The sequence below is a fragment of the Haliotis rufescens genome, unplaced genomic scaffold (assembly GCF_023055435.1).
Source record: "Haliotis rufescens isolate VD_foot unplaced genomic scaffold, xgHalRufe1.0.p SCAF_1, whole genome shotgun sequence".
NCBI lineage: Eukaryota > Metazoa > Mollusca > Gastropoda > Lepetellida > Haliotidae > Haliotis > Haliotis rufescens.
This window is the reverse complement of record NW_025963779.1, coordinates 26,216,355-26,230,694: the sequence shown is the minus strand read 5'-3', so window position 1 is coordinate 26,230,694 and position 14,340 is coordinate 26,216,355.

Below are 14,340 nucleotides of genomic sequence, written 5' to 3'. Positions count from 1 at the left end.
TTGTAGATACTTATTTTAACTAGGAAAATTGTACTGACACCGGCGCTGTCCCTATTGAAGCTATCCATAAGAATTTCGAATTGCCGTCCATTGTTCGATGTCAATACATCGATGACAAGTGAGGATATCATAAAGTAATCGTTGATGCCGCGCTACACTTTGATAAAAATTATAATCAAGTTGACTGGTGTGTACATTACTACAGTGAACATGTTCATGATCATGCCCTAATAATCAAATGCCGTAATGTCAAATACTAATTTATTATTGTGTGATGAATTTAACTGGATCAGTGGTAACATGTGATATTAATATTCTATCAATTTCTTTCCTGGTTGGTCCATCTCTACAAAATAAAAATAATACAATTAAAATGGAGCATAGAACAATTCTTAATTTCAGGCTAGAGCTGTGGAAATCTAGACTTTCCCAATCATTATAGACTTGAGTTGGTCTCATGTTTTACATTATTCTCTTGGGTCAACGTCACAGCTCATACCATACACTAACAAGACCAGTTTGCCCCCCGCCGGAGCTCCCGGATTTTGGTTATATCATCTAACATGGCCAACTCTGCTCTTAAGTAAACAAGAACCTAATCAGCGAGGGGTCCTTTGTCATCCCTATGTGGCTGTTTATAAAAATCTGATATCTTTTGCCAAAGACCTGGTTAATAATATATTTTCTGCTGAATATTCGAAACAAATAGAGTGAGTTGGTACTACATGTACATATGTATACGGTTCTATTTTAAATGACTGCAGCGCTCCTTAATGAAAACAATTTGTTTTAACGCCGCTCTCAGCAGTATTCCAGTGATATATGACGGCGGTCTGTTGTATATAAGATATATGCAAATTGAATCTTGAATCTTGAAAGTTGTAACATTTCCGCAAATAAGTATCACATGCAGTATACAGTATATCAACTGCAATATACTGTATACATCAGTATACAGTGTGTCGCGAGCTCTGCGCTGGGCTGGAGCACACATTTCCTTCACCTCTCCCTTCGGCAAACACATCACGAGGGTTGCAACGAGGTCACAGGTCAGGCGTGCACTCGTCAGTTGTCTAATACGGTCAAGAGTAAGATCTTCCGGAAGACCACTGCACTGGAGGTATGTGGATTATTGAGGAGGTACTACGTGTTTGGAACTGGGAGTTGAACACTAAGCACTTTTAGAGAAGAGCTCACAATAAAATGTTATGGACTCGCGGACGGACTTGTTTTTTCATTTCAAGACGTACATTTATCAGGTTGAACTGTAACAATAACATAACTTTACGCCTTTTTACACATTTGTGATGGGGCGACAATGCGATAACGAGACATATTTTGACCTTGAAAATGTCGCGTTACGGCATCGTCGCCCTTTTGTAAAATAAAGAAAAGGATTATCAAAGAGCGACAATGCGAACACGCGACAATGCGACAAATGGTAAAGGCGTCAATGCGACAATGCGACAACGAGACAATGTCCCTTCCATAGTAATCCGTGCAAATAAAACTGAGTAATGAAACAGAAGTCCGACATGCCAGTTAAAAGATAGAGTGTTGCAGCTTCTGATTTCATAGATCTTCAAGAAGGGTTATCAATAATGGGATGGGTGATGAGTTCAACTGCATACGCTGTGATTAACAATAATGCTCCGAGTCAATACATTTTGTCAAATGTATGACATGTATTACGTGAATGAACATATTGTTTATACTCGTCCATGTTTTTGACGGACAAAATAATTTACATACTCGGTAAAAGTGAGGACGGGCATCATTGTGTGTTTCCGTGCTTTGTTCAGGAGAACAATTGACTTGTCCTTGCATGTGTTTGTGACGGGTGCCACTTGTGTGGCAGGATACGCTCACCTTTTCCCGAACACCCATTGGATGACCTGAACCACTTCGGATTTTTATCCCACATCAGTCTGATACACCATGATATAACTGAAATACTGAAATACTGTAGAGTTGAAAATGATGTTTAATGCGATTACCGTAGTTTGTTTACTGCAACTGTTCATATTTTGTGCAGTGATGTTATGTAATATGTAAAAGAAAGCATATTCAATTATCCAATTGATTTGAATAAAATATACTTGCGCCAGTGTATTTTATTAACGCCCCAAATCGTAATTTAAACACATAAAATAACAGATCAGGCATGGTGCCTTGACTTACTACTAGATTTAATGGGCCAACCCGGAATAAAATAGTTCCCCCCAAAGCGAGGAACATATGTTTTAGTATGTTTACAAGAAATATATTCCAAACAATATCCTCATAAGATGAGAAGATCTTTTACAGAATTACCTCAGTAAGTCAATTACAATGACAGAGCGTCGTAATACATTTACATCAAGTACAATACGTCAAAATGGCCGACACGATAAACGTGACGGGAGATATTTTCGAAGTTGTTAATTAACCTGTGGCTATTTCAAGCCTTTGGCATCACTGATCAATTGGCCGATCATTGAAAGGTGATTGTGAAGATGTGTCAAATAGATACTAAGGTAAATTCATAGATTTCTGTAAATTGTCACTGCGACAGTTTGGATTTTTTTTCATGTTTTTTCTCTCTGGGATGGGTTGTAGCGAGGGTATCCTTAAATGGGCTTGCAACCACGCTTCTGTATGAATTCGTACCAGGGAATTCCAAGGGTTTTCCCCAGGAATGTGGAAGTAGTCAGTGTTTACGCCTTTTCAAGAATACAGTCACGTGAAGAACGTCATGTGACCGACCTCCCGTCCAAGTCGTATATCTTGTAAACTTCACATTAAAAAATTAGTTATTGTTATAACCAAATGAAACACAACCCATTATCCGATAGGGGTAACTGTACATAGCCGTTACCACAATAAACTTAGTAACATTGTTTGGTTTGACTTCTTGGCGCGTGTCTGAATTCCATTAACATGTTACATATCCTAAAACTAGCTTATCAGCAAATCTCGCTGCACTGCGCGCGACAGATACTAGAGCAAGGCATGCCAGAAATACGAAACCTAAATCTTCCGAAAGGAAGCCTTGGACATCACGTGCGTCGGGGGACCAGCGCCATCTGATTGGCCGTTAACAGTTGTACAAGGCGGAGCAAAAAGCATCGTTTTTCCGTCCATTTTACGCTTGAAAAACTCGACCTTTTTCTGGACACTTTCTAGACGCTGACCAATTAATCAATTTTAATGAATTTTTAGTCGTTTTTCCGTCCAATGACCATATACGGAAAAAAACGACGTTTTCGTGTTTGCAGTGTGATATTTTTAGTTTTTGCTCTTGAGTGCAAGAAGTAACTACATACACTGTAGCTTTCTTTGGCGGTTATGTCTAGCTACCATTTTATCAGTGGGTCTTCTCGCATCGGTCGATTAGAAAGCGTACAGGTGTTTCCAACTTCTCAGTCATTCCTGGCTGAGCAACATCTTCACATTTATATTTTGTCTTATAATTTTTGAATTATTTTGTGTTTACGACTAATTGCAAAACAGGGGCCTTTAGCATTTCCAACATACCATGATAAGAAATGACGGAAAATAGAACTTCACGAACAATCAAAGAAATCGACGCGGGATCAGAAATATGTCAGTGGACTAGAGTGAGTGGGTATGGTTTTGCGACGCTTTTAGCAATATTCCAGCAATATCACGGCAGGGGACACCAGATATGGGCTTCACACATTGTACCCATGTCGGGAATCGAACCCGGGTGTTCGGCATGACGAGCGAACGCTTTAACCACTAGGCTACCCGACCGCCCCTCAGTGGATTAGAAATTAATGGCAGCATATTTATAACATATTGTGTTACAAATACTTTGATGAAGAACAAATTAAGAAGATATTGCTGTTGATAATACCCTCAGTCGTGTAAATGTACTACCTTAATGTTTATCCAAATGAAAATCGGCAATATTTGATACTCCGCAACAGATCTATAATTATTAAATATCATCTCTCCAAGCAGCGTGCCTTTTCACGAAGGATGTGTTATTAGCGTCCCCGTGGAGATCATGCTGGGAGTTTGCAACAGACTTACTTACAACTTGCCCATACTTCTAGCAGCTGTGCAGAAGAAACATGTACTGATATATTCCACGAGTAGCTCGTGTAATTACCACGTTGTAACACTACAATGGTATCGTCCAGGAAGTGATGAACGAGCATCGATTCCAGCTGGGGACGTTTTAAAATCAACTGATGGCGTTGCCGCTTTCATGAGATCGGAATCTCTTTGAATAGATGGATAGTATCGATATAAGCTAGAACGGTTGAGAGTTGCTGTTCAAAATCTTTTATCAACATGTCACGTCAGTTATTGTATTAATATTAAAGCATCGCGGTCCATACATGTTTCATGAATTTCAAGTACTGACCCCTCAGAAAGGTGGATGTGTTACAGTGAGTGTTGAAATCACACTGTACGATTCGTTTGCCATGTCACATATTTGATTCACCATGATGTGCATTTCAAAGATATATTTTACTCAGATTATTTTCTGTTACAGGGGAAAGTGAATTTCCAATATTCACTGAATACTAACTACCACGTTGCAAGGTGTCCACGACGAGGTTTGTTGAACCATGCGGTGTCGTAGAATAGCATATGTTCTATTTACAGTAACCTTTGTGTATAGTTGTGTAATAACAATTATCAGTATCAAAGTGGTGGAATTTTCAAAGAATGTAACCCCGGATAATATCCTCAACACCTGGCACAGAAATGTGACGGTGTCACATAGGCTGCATCCTGAATCGCTGCACAACTCACAACGTGATTATTCCAGTATCACTGTACATAACGGAACATTCCGGCCTTCCTTCTACACGGGCAATGAGATGTATACATCTGTTACGTCAGTAGATGTGTACAATGAGTTTGAATACGAAACCTTTAAGATCAAAGAGCCCTTATTTCCAAGAGACATCGACAAGGAATTGTTTTATAAATTTGGTTCTGGAACTGAACTTCTACAACCTGTTCCTTATAACAAATTACGAGGCGTTGTTGAAGTTATTCGGAACGGCAATTTCAGAAATAATATGCAATGTGGATGGCCTGGTAACTATGCACCAATGCATAATACATACTCTGGAACTGCTTCGTATTTTGACAAGCTTTGCCCTCTTCTGTCACCCGAATCAAACAGCTTTCAACACTTCATAGATGGGCTCCTTCCAAAACTGATTCAGGTGAGAGATCTTCTACTCCATCCAGACATGAAACTACTCATTGCGAATCCAAGGCCAGCAGATGGAAAAATGATAATGGACATACTGGATCGAATAGGTATCTCACAGAGGCAAATTGTATGGTACAATGGAGGAACCTATAGTGCTGACTTCATGGTCGCTGCATGTATTACTCCGCCGTTACACCCAGTTCTCTGGAGGACTGCACGGGCACTCATTGGAGCAGCAGAAAAGGTTCCAGTTCCTCAGGATGAGGCGCTGGTAATACTCCTTACCCGGGCATTCAGTCATAATGGTGGTCGCAAGCTACTTAATATCCAAGAAGTGGTCAAAGTTCTTGAAGAGCGATATGGTAAAGAAAGAGTGGTGGTATTTAAAGGAGGATATTCATTAAATGAGTCTTTGGATCTGTTTGGAAAAGCACACCTTATCATCGGCGTACATGGAGGAGCATTCTATAATCTGAATTTTGCAAGTCATACTACAAAGATCCTAGAAATAATGCCACATTCCGATACTGGCTATCCACGTGGCCTAGCTACCACCATATTTTGGTCAATGGCCAATATGATAGGACAGGAATATTGGAGGTTATTTGTTAAAACATCAGGTGTACAAAACAATATTATTCTCGATTTGAAACTTTTAAACGAGACGTTATCAAAACTAGACAGTTTGCTGCCTGTGTAGCATTGTCATGTGCCAAAGGGGGATATACAACGGTACGTACTCAACAGGCTCAATAGTCTACCTGATTTCAGTTTCCTGTGTCCCACGTGGAAATTGTTACACAGAAACGACTTGGCCATAGACAAAATACCATTTGAAAGTTAAACTTTTCAGTCACTAGACATGACATAGCGCAACACAAGGTAAATAAAAAATAAAAGTAAAATATATGTTCCCTTGGTGATAAACGTGTGTGCAGCCTTTTGAAATAGAATTGTTTGTTGTTTTTCACTGCATTCAGCAATATTCCAGCTGTATAAGACAGCTTGACTTAAATCTACGAAGCCACGCGACACATCGGAGCATTTTGGATATAGCATTTCATTATAACTTAATACCTGCTGTTTCTTTTTGTTTGTTGTTTAATCCCGGCAATATTTCAACTTAATGACGGTGGTCAGTAAATAATGGCGTCTGGACCAGACAATCTAGTGATTAACAACATGCGCATCGATCTACACAATTTTGATACGATGACATACATCAACCTACTCAGCAAGGCTGACCACTCTATCCCGATAGACCAACACCAATTGGTTGGTGCATGTCATCGCATCCCAATTGCATAGATCGATGCTCATGATGTGAATCACTGGATTGTCTGTTATTTACAGTCATATTGCTGCAATATCGCTGAGTACGGCGTTAAAATACAAAGCATCAAACCTTTGCTTGCTAGGTACCTTTGCCAACCTGGTAAGTCATGAGTATTGCCCTGCTGTAGGTAACGTCTCCAAAGAGATGATATTGTGCTTCGATGAAGATTAAAATGTCTGGCAACTTCGTTTTGCGTCATTCCTGTCTGCATCACACCCACGGTGCGTAAATGTTGCTTTTTTAAGTTTTCAGCTAAAGCGTTATTTATGGTTAAACAAAAAGCACCTTTATGATAGACATAAGCTGAACAATCATTATGTGCTGTTCACAGTAAATAAAGGCAAGTGGGTACCATGCTGGGGTTTATAAAGAGGATTGTGGTTAACACAGTGGTTAATCCTTTTTCTCCCATATCAATTCGCCATAAAAAGTCGAGCTCGTAGTTGAAGATTTCCCGTGTTTAGTAACCACTCGGGATTCCCCCTAGCCCACCTTTTTAGTGTATGTAAATACGGCATTCGTTTATTTGTCCGCTAGAAACAAATGTTATAAACCCAATTAAGAGGAAATTAAATATTGTCTTAAATAATGTGAAATATTGTTAACGAAAAACAAGGGCCCAAGGAACTGTCAGCAGGATTGATCAGGCAAGATTCTATAAATACCAACTCAGGCAACTGATCAGCTGATTACTGCGAGGTAAATCTTCTCAAATCCATCAATGGATTGTAATATTTTTAATCGAATTTTCCCCTTGCCGTAAAAGGCGACTATGCTTGTCGTAAAAGGCGACTAACAGGATCAGGTGGTCAGACTCGCCGACTTAGTTGATGCATGTCATCGTATCCCAATTGTGTGGATCGATACTCATGATGTCAATCACTGGATTGTCTGGACCAGACGCGTTTATTTACAGACTGCCGTCATGTAGCTGGAATATTGCTGAGTGCAGCGTTGAACAACAAACAAACAAAATATATGGATGTTGTTATGGCGTAGGCGTTGTTATTGGTGACGAGTCATGCAACTAGGTTACAGCTAGGACATGACACATGTGCGCAACTGTCAGTAGATAATAAATAAATAAAATGTATACGGTTTGGGTTAAAGGAAAGAGTGATTCGCAATTTCTCCGATAAAGGAATGTTAAGGATTTAGTCAATAAGAGGAAATCAATATGCAACATATCTAACAATATATGAGAGATATTCTATATGTGAATAAAAATGTAAAAGCATAACTCTTGTAAGTCAAGTCTATGAGACAACTCCCAACTTATGTAATAAATGTTTATTCAAACTCCACTTTCGCTTTGGGAACAGGAGTGAGTGAGTGAGTCAAGATTTAAAGTCACATCGGCAATATTTCAGCCATATAGTGACTAAATCAAGTTATACAGTAATAATACATTCATATAGATATTAAAATCTGTCGACAAAGGACAGAAAAAGCACTAGACTATCACAGATATAGATTTAAAACTAGCATGTTACCATGAAAATGTGACTATTCTGAAAATACATCTGCTTCCTGCATTGTACCCCAGCAGGATTTATACCATCCCTCTGGCTACTGGTGATTGTTAGATATTTGAAGCCAAAGTATTTAAAAAACAACAAGCATTCTACGATTAAAATTCAGGAAAATGAAACATACTTTGAAGGAAGAGGGAATTACGCACCCTCTGATTTTACGATACTTAATCCCCCTTTGAAGGTACAGCCACAAACAATCACAGTTATCGAATCATTCTACCAAATTAAAAACGCATACTTTTTACAATATATTTAATCAAAATTTATCTATTAATTCAATTTCTTTTAAACATACAAGAATTAAATGAGAACTTACATTAAAAAGATCCTTTATGGATGAAACCTGGAAATAATTATCCCTTATGATGGAAAAATCAATACAGTCAAGCAGGATATGCTTGACTGTGATTCTCTCATCACAACGGATACAGAATGGAGGATCTTCACCTTGCAATAAATACTCATGTGTATAACGCGAATGGCCAATACGACATCGTCGCATAATGACCTCATCAAATCCGGACTGACAACCGAAGTAGGTGTAACCAATAGTTGGTTTTATTGCATGTAATTTGTTAATATCTACTTGGGTGTCCCACTTCTTCTGCATTAGGTCTTTGATATCTAATAACAGGTTTGTAGTCACTGTATGGTAGAAGAAGTGGTGTCACAGATTCGTTGAGAGCTGCCTTTGCTGCAGGATCATCCATCAAGTGATGGGATAGTAGCTTAAAACAAGGCTCATTGACCCACTCACGTATTATCTGTGAATTATGTCGGGGATGTGATGCTCATGCAGTTAATCACCTGTTTTCCTGGCCGTGCTGAAATTGTGAGGATATTGTTGTGGCGTGTAACAACATTCAATCAACAAACATGGCCAGTCATCCGTCAGCTACTGCAACTTATGTAACACTTGGTATTTGTGCAAAGCAAAGCACCTGATCCCGTTAGTCGCTTTTACGGCAAGCATGGGTTGCTGAAGACCTATTCTACCCTGTATCTTCACGAGTCGCAGCTACATGTTGGCTTGTAGTACAGACTAATACTCCAATCACTTGCTTTGATATAGCCTATCCTCAGTAACTGTACGTGTTCATGATCAATAATATGTATTTGGCGATATATAATGAGATGAAACTATCAACATAGACGATACATCGTGCATTGTCTGGAGACATATAACATTGTTGGAGAAGCTTTGTCTGACATTACCAGCAACAAATGTTTTTCAAATGCTGTTAAAACAATTACCTCGAACGTAACTTATCTCTTCCTTTCTTGCTTTGTTGCTTCACGCCACAATCAGCAATATTCCAGCTACATGACGGCGGAGTGTAAATAATCGAGTCTCGACCAGACAATCCAGTGATTGATATCATGCGCATCGATCCACGCAATTTGGATACGATGGCATGCATCAACCAAGTCAGCGAGCCTGACCACCCGATCCCGTTAGTCGTCTTTTACGACAAGCATAGTCACCTTTTACGGCAAGCATGGGTTGCTGAAACCTATTCTACCCCGGATTCTTCACGGGTCTCATCATCTGTAAATATGTCCAGATTGTTTGTAGTTGGCATATGTATGATATGGTATTATAATTATATTAATTTAAATCCAAGTGTATGCCATTATCTCTCATTACGTGAAGCAAATTCTTAAATTGTGTAATGGTTTCAGCCCACGTTAGGTTTTCTGTTAACATATTCCAAAGTTGTGTTGTAGCTGGTATAAATGAATCTGCATAAGCTTTTGTTTTACACTTCACTGTTTAAAGATTAGTTTTATCCCTTTAGTTATAACTTGTATTTTCCGAAACTGTATTAGGAATATGCCGGGTGATATTCCGGGTAGAAACGAATATTCATTTTGTAAAACATTACCAATTTCAAATTGAATCTTCTGTCTTTCAATGACTTACAATTTGTTTTTATTGTAAATCTTCTGATGACTCGTACCCCGGACAGCGCCACATATGGCTCTAAGAACATCTCACTTTAATTTTCAAATAAATTAACTTGTTCATTAGTACAGTTGTCCCAAATATGAGAACAATAATAAAAAATTGGTCAAATAAATGACGTGTACATAGTTTCTAAGGTAGTTCGGGATAGACGATATTTTTAACTTCTTAAACAATTAACCAGAAGACAACGTTTCCTTGCAATGTCATCAATGTTCATTCTCCATGTACAATTACTTCGTAAAGTAATACCGAGGTGCTTTTGACTTTGTAATCTTTGATTTCTGTACCATTCACATATAAGTTAGTTTTGCGACTAGGGTTTACTTTACGGGTAAATTGAATAGATTCAGTTTTTCGGGACTGAATTTAACTTGCCATCTAGCAGCCCATTCTGAAATGCTGTCCAAGTCATTATTGAGATCACGAGCAGCTATATCAGGATCTTCTATGATCACATACATACAAAGATGTGTGATCGGCAAAATGTCTTATATTACTATATATTTTTTAAACAATGTCATTGAGAAAGATAATAAACAATTATGGTCCCAAGACCGAGCCCTATTGCACACCTTCCAAGACAGCTTTTGGATCTGAGCTATAGCCATTTATAACTTCACTTTACCTTTTCTAAGTCACTATCAAATCATCTCAATAAATTCCGACAGATACCAAAATGCTGTAGTTATTACTTTGTGCCAAACTTTATGAAAAGCCTTACTTATGTCACAAAATACAGCTCTAACATCGGGTTGTTCCCATTTCGCCTACATCCCATTTCGCCTACAGTCTTAAAACAACAATTTTATGGTCTGGTGACTGTTATTTCATGCATGAGTAATAAGATTACCCCCTTCAGATAGAAATGGAATCTCCCTTAGTGTTTTTCTTTGCTATTTCTATTCAGAGCAACTGATAATACAATACAATACAATACAATAATCAAAAATAAAATCTGAGTTTATTGAAGCTACGATAAGTGACCCGCTGCATCCAGGAACTGAATAGGCGATCTTCTTCCGCTTTCAAGATGCTGTCTTACACCCTTACCTTCATCTAAAGCCTTTGCAATAAGGTCATATAAATATGTCAACTGATTTGAGCAAACAAATCCTTTCCTTAACGCCACCAAGCCTTTGTACCTTGAGAACTGTGTAAGACAGTATCAATTTTAGATGCATAATTATGTTCTCTTTGCCTTACGGACATAGTCGATTACTTTATTTCTTAACAACTTCAAATTTGCTGGAGTATTACATCTTTTAGCTTGATTATGTTGGCGATTTCGTTTTCTTATTAAGGAACGTATTTCATTATTGATCCACTGTGGATCCTTTGATCGTAATGTAACGATTGTATTAGGAATATGTTTATCACAAAATTATATAATTTGAGATGTCAGTTCATCATTAATTGTGTTTACATCCCCCGATGAGAAGAATAAATCATCATCAATATTCAGCAAGTCAGTATTTAAACCATCTAGGTCTACTATGGAATAATGATACACTTTACGTTTAAAGGAATGACATTTAGGGATTATTTCTTTTATAGTTACAAAAATTGGACAGTGGTCACTACAAACTGGATCAAGTATTCCGACTCCCGTACGCTATGAACGTCTCTCACAAAAAGTAAATCTATCAAGGTACTGGAATGTTAGGTGTTCCTCGTAGGTTCTCTAATAATTTGTGAAAGTCCATGTTCCATTAGCAAATATTCGATTTTTGGATTATTCTCTCGAATTATATATACATTCAAATCTCCAGCAATTGCAGTGTGCATATTCATAATATATTATCAACTGCGTTTCCTATTGATTGATCAATTAGTTCCCAATACGCTTCACTCTTATCTGCACCATAACAGTACCAATTAAATAATCTCGAGTTTTCCATTTAACATGTACCCATATCGGTGCTAGACCAAATAGCTACGCTACCCCGTCGAGTTGACCTGTCTTTCCTAAATTGAACCTGGAAACAAGGAATCATTATGTCGCTGTCGTGTATACCCGTGTGTAACCAGATCTGCAAATTACATCACAATGTCGAAGTACAACTTCAAGGATATCTAGTTTGTCTTTAATACTACGAACGTTTAGATGAATAATCTTTAAATATGTGCCTATTAAGGGTCCGGGGTAAAGATGAACATATCCACAGCAGTGGAGCTGTATTGAAAGGAAAATTAAAAATAAAATAAAATAATTATTGAATTATTTAAGCAGAGAAATCACTCACGTGTCACAATATAACAAAAATAGTTTATTCCTAGTGTCAATTAATTGAAATGTTGGTTCAAGATAATGTATAATTGACAAACATCTCTCGATTCTTGAACAATAATGGAGCGTTTAAACAATAGAATGACGACACAGATGTGTTTTAAAAGGCACGCCTTTGTGCCACAACCAGGAACCAAGACATACATTTTGTACAAATATGCGTAAATTAGCTGGGATCGGAAACAAAAGGAATGTTGTTGACACGAAGCAGGTGGTTGAAGGTTACTAACTTTTCGTCACATTCAGCAATGTTCCAGCTGAATCACAACAATCAGCACTATTCCAGTGAATTATCTCTCAGCAATAGTCGACCTTTATCACCAGTCAACAATATTCTACCCTTATCAAAACATTCAGCAATATTCTAGCTCAACGCCATTCAGCAATATTCCATCTGTATCGCCACAATCAGCAATATTCCATCTGTATCGCCACAACCAGCAATATTATATCTGTATCGCCACAACCAGTAATATTCTATCTCTATCGCCACAACCAGCAATATTCTATCTGTATCGCCGCAACTAGTAATATTCTATCTGTATCGCCACAACCAGCAATATTCTATCTGTATCGCCACAGCCAGTAATATTCTATCTGTATCGCCACAATCAGCAATATTATATCTGTATCGCCACCACCAGCAATATTCTATCTGTATCGCTACAACCAGCAATGTTATATCTGTATCGCCACAACAAGGAATATTATATCTGTATCATCACAACCAGCAATATTCTATCTGTATCATCACAACCAGCAATATTATATCTGTATCGCCACCACCAGCAATATTCTATCTGTATCCCTACAACCAGCAATGTTATATCTGTATCGCCACAACCAGGAATATTATATCTGTATCATCACAACCAGCAATATTCTATCTGTATCATCACAACCAGCAATATTATATCTGTATCGCCACAACCAGCAATATTATATCTGTATCGCCACAACCAGGAATATTATATCTGTATCATCACAACCAGGAATATTCTATCTGTATCATCACAACCAGCAATATTATATCTGTATCGCCACAACCAGCAACATTATATCTGTATCGCCACAACCAGCAATATTCCATCTGTATCGCCACAACCAGCAATATTCTATCTGTATCGCCACAATCAGCAATATTATATCTGTATCGCCACAACCAGCAATATTCTATCTGTATCCCTACAACCAGCAATGTTATATCTGTATCGCCACAACCAGCAATATTCTATCTGTATCATCACAACCAGCAATATTCTATCTGTATCATCACAACCAGGAATAATCCATCTGTATCGCCACAACCAGCAATATTATATCTGTATCGCCACAACCAGGAATATTATATCTGTATCGCCACAACCAGCAATATTCTATCTGTATCGCCACAACTAGCAATATTCTATCTGTATCGCTACAACCAGCAATATTATATCTGTATCGCCAGAACCAGGAATATTCCATCTGTATCATCACAACCAGGAATATTCCATCTGTATCATCACAACCAGCAATATTCTATCTCTATCATCACAATCAGCAATATTCTATCTGTATCATCACAACCAGTAATATTCTATCTGTATCGCCCCAACCAGTAATATTAATATTCGATCTGTATCGCCACAACCAGCAATATCCCACCTTCATTGCCACAACCAGGAATATTCCATATGTATCATCACAACCAGCAATATTCCATCTGTATCATCACAACAAGCAATATTCCATCTGTATCATCACAACCAGGAATATTCCAATCGGAATTATTTAAACCCGCCATATTATCAGTGGAGACGGCAACAAACAGAATGCGTGCGGTCTGCGTCATTTACTGTTTGGTTCCACTGTAAATGGGGCGAGTTTTAATCATTACGATGCACAGTTTATGGGGATTTCGTCTTGTTTCTTATTAATGTAGGTATTTCTATTTAAAGTGTGTAGATAGTCCACAGTTTGGTTGCTCTCTGCTGTTTTCAATGGTAGGCCTGAAATACTGTAGCCGGTAATTTGCTGGTGTTATATTTC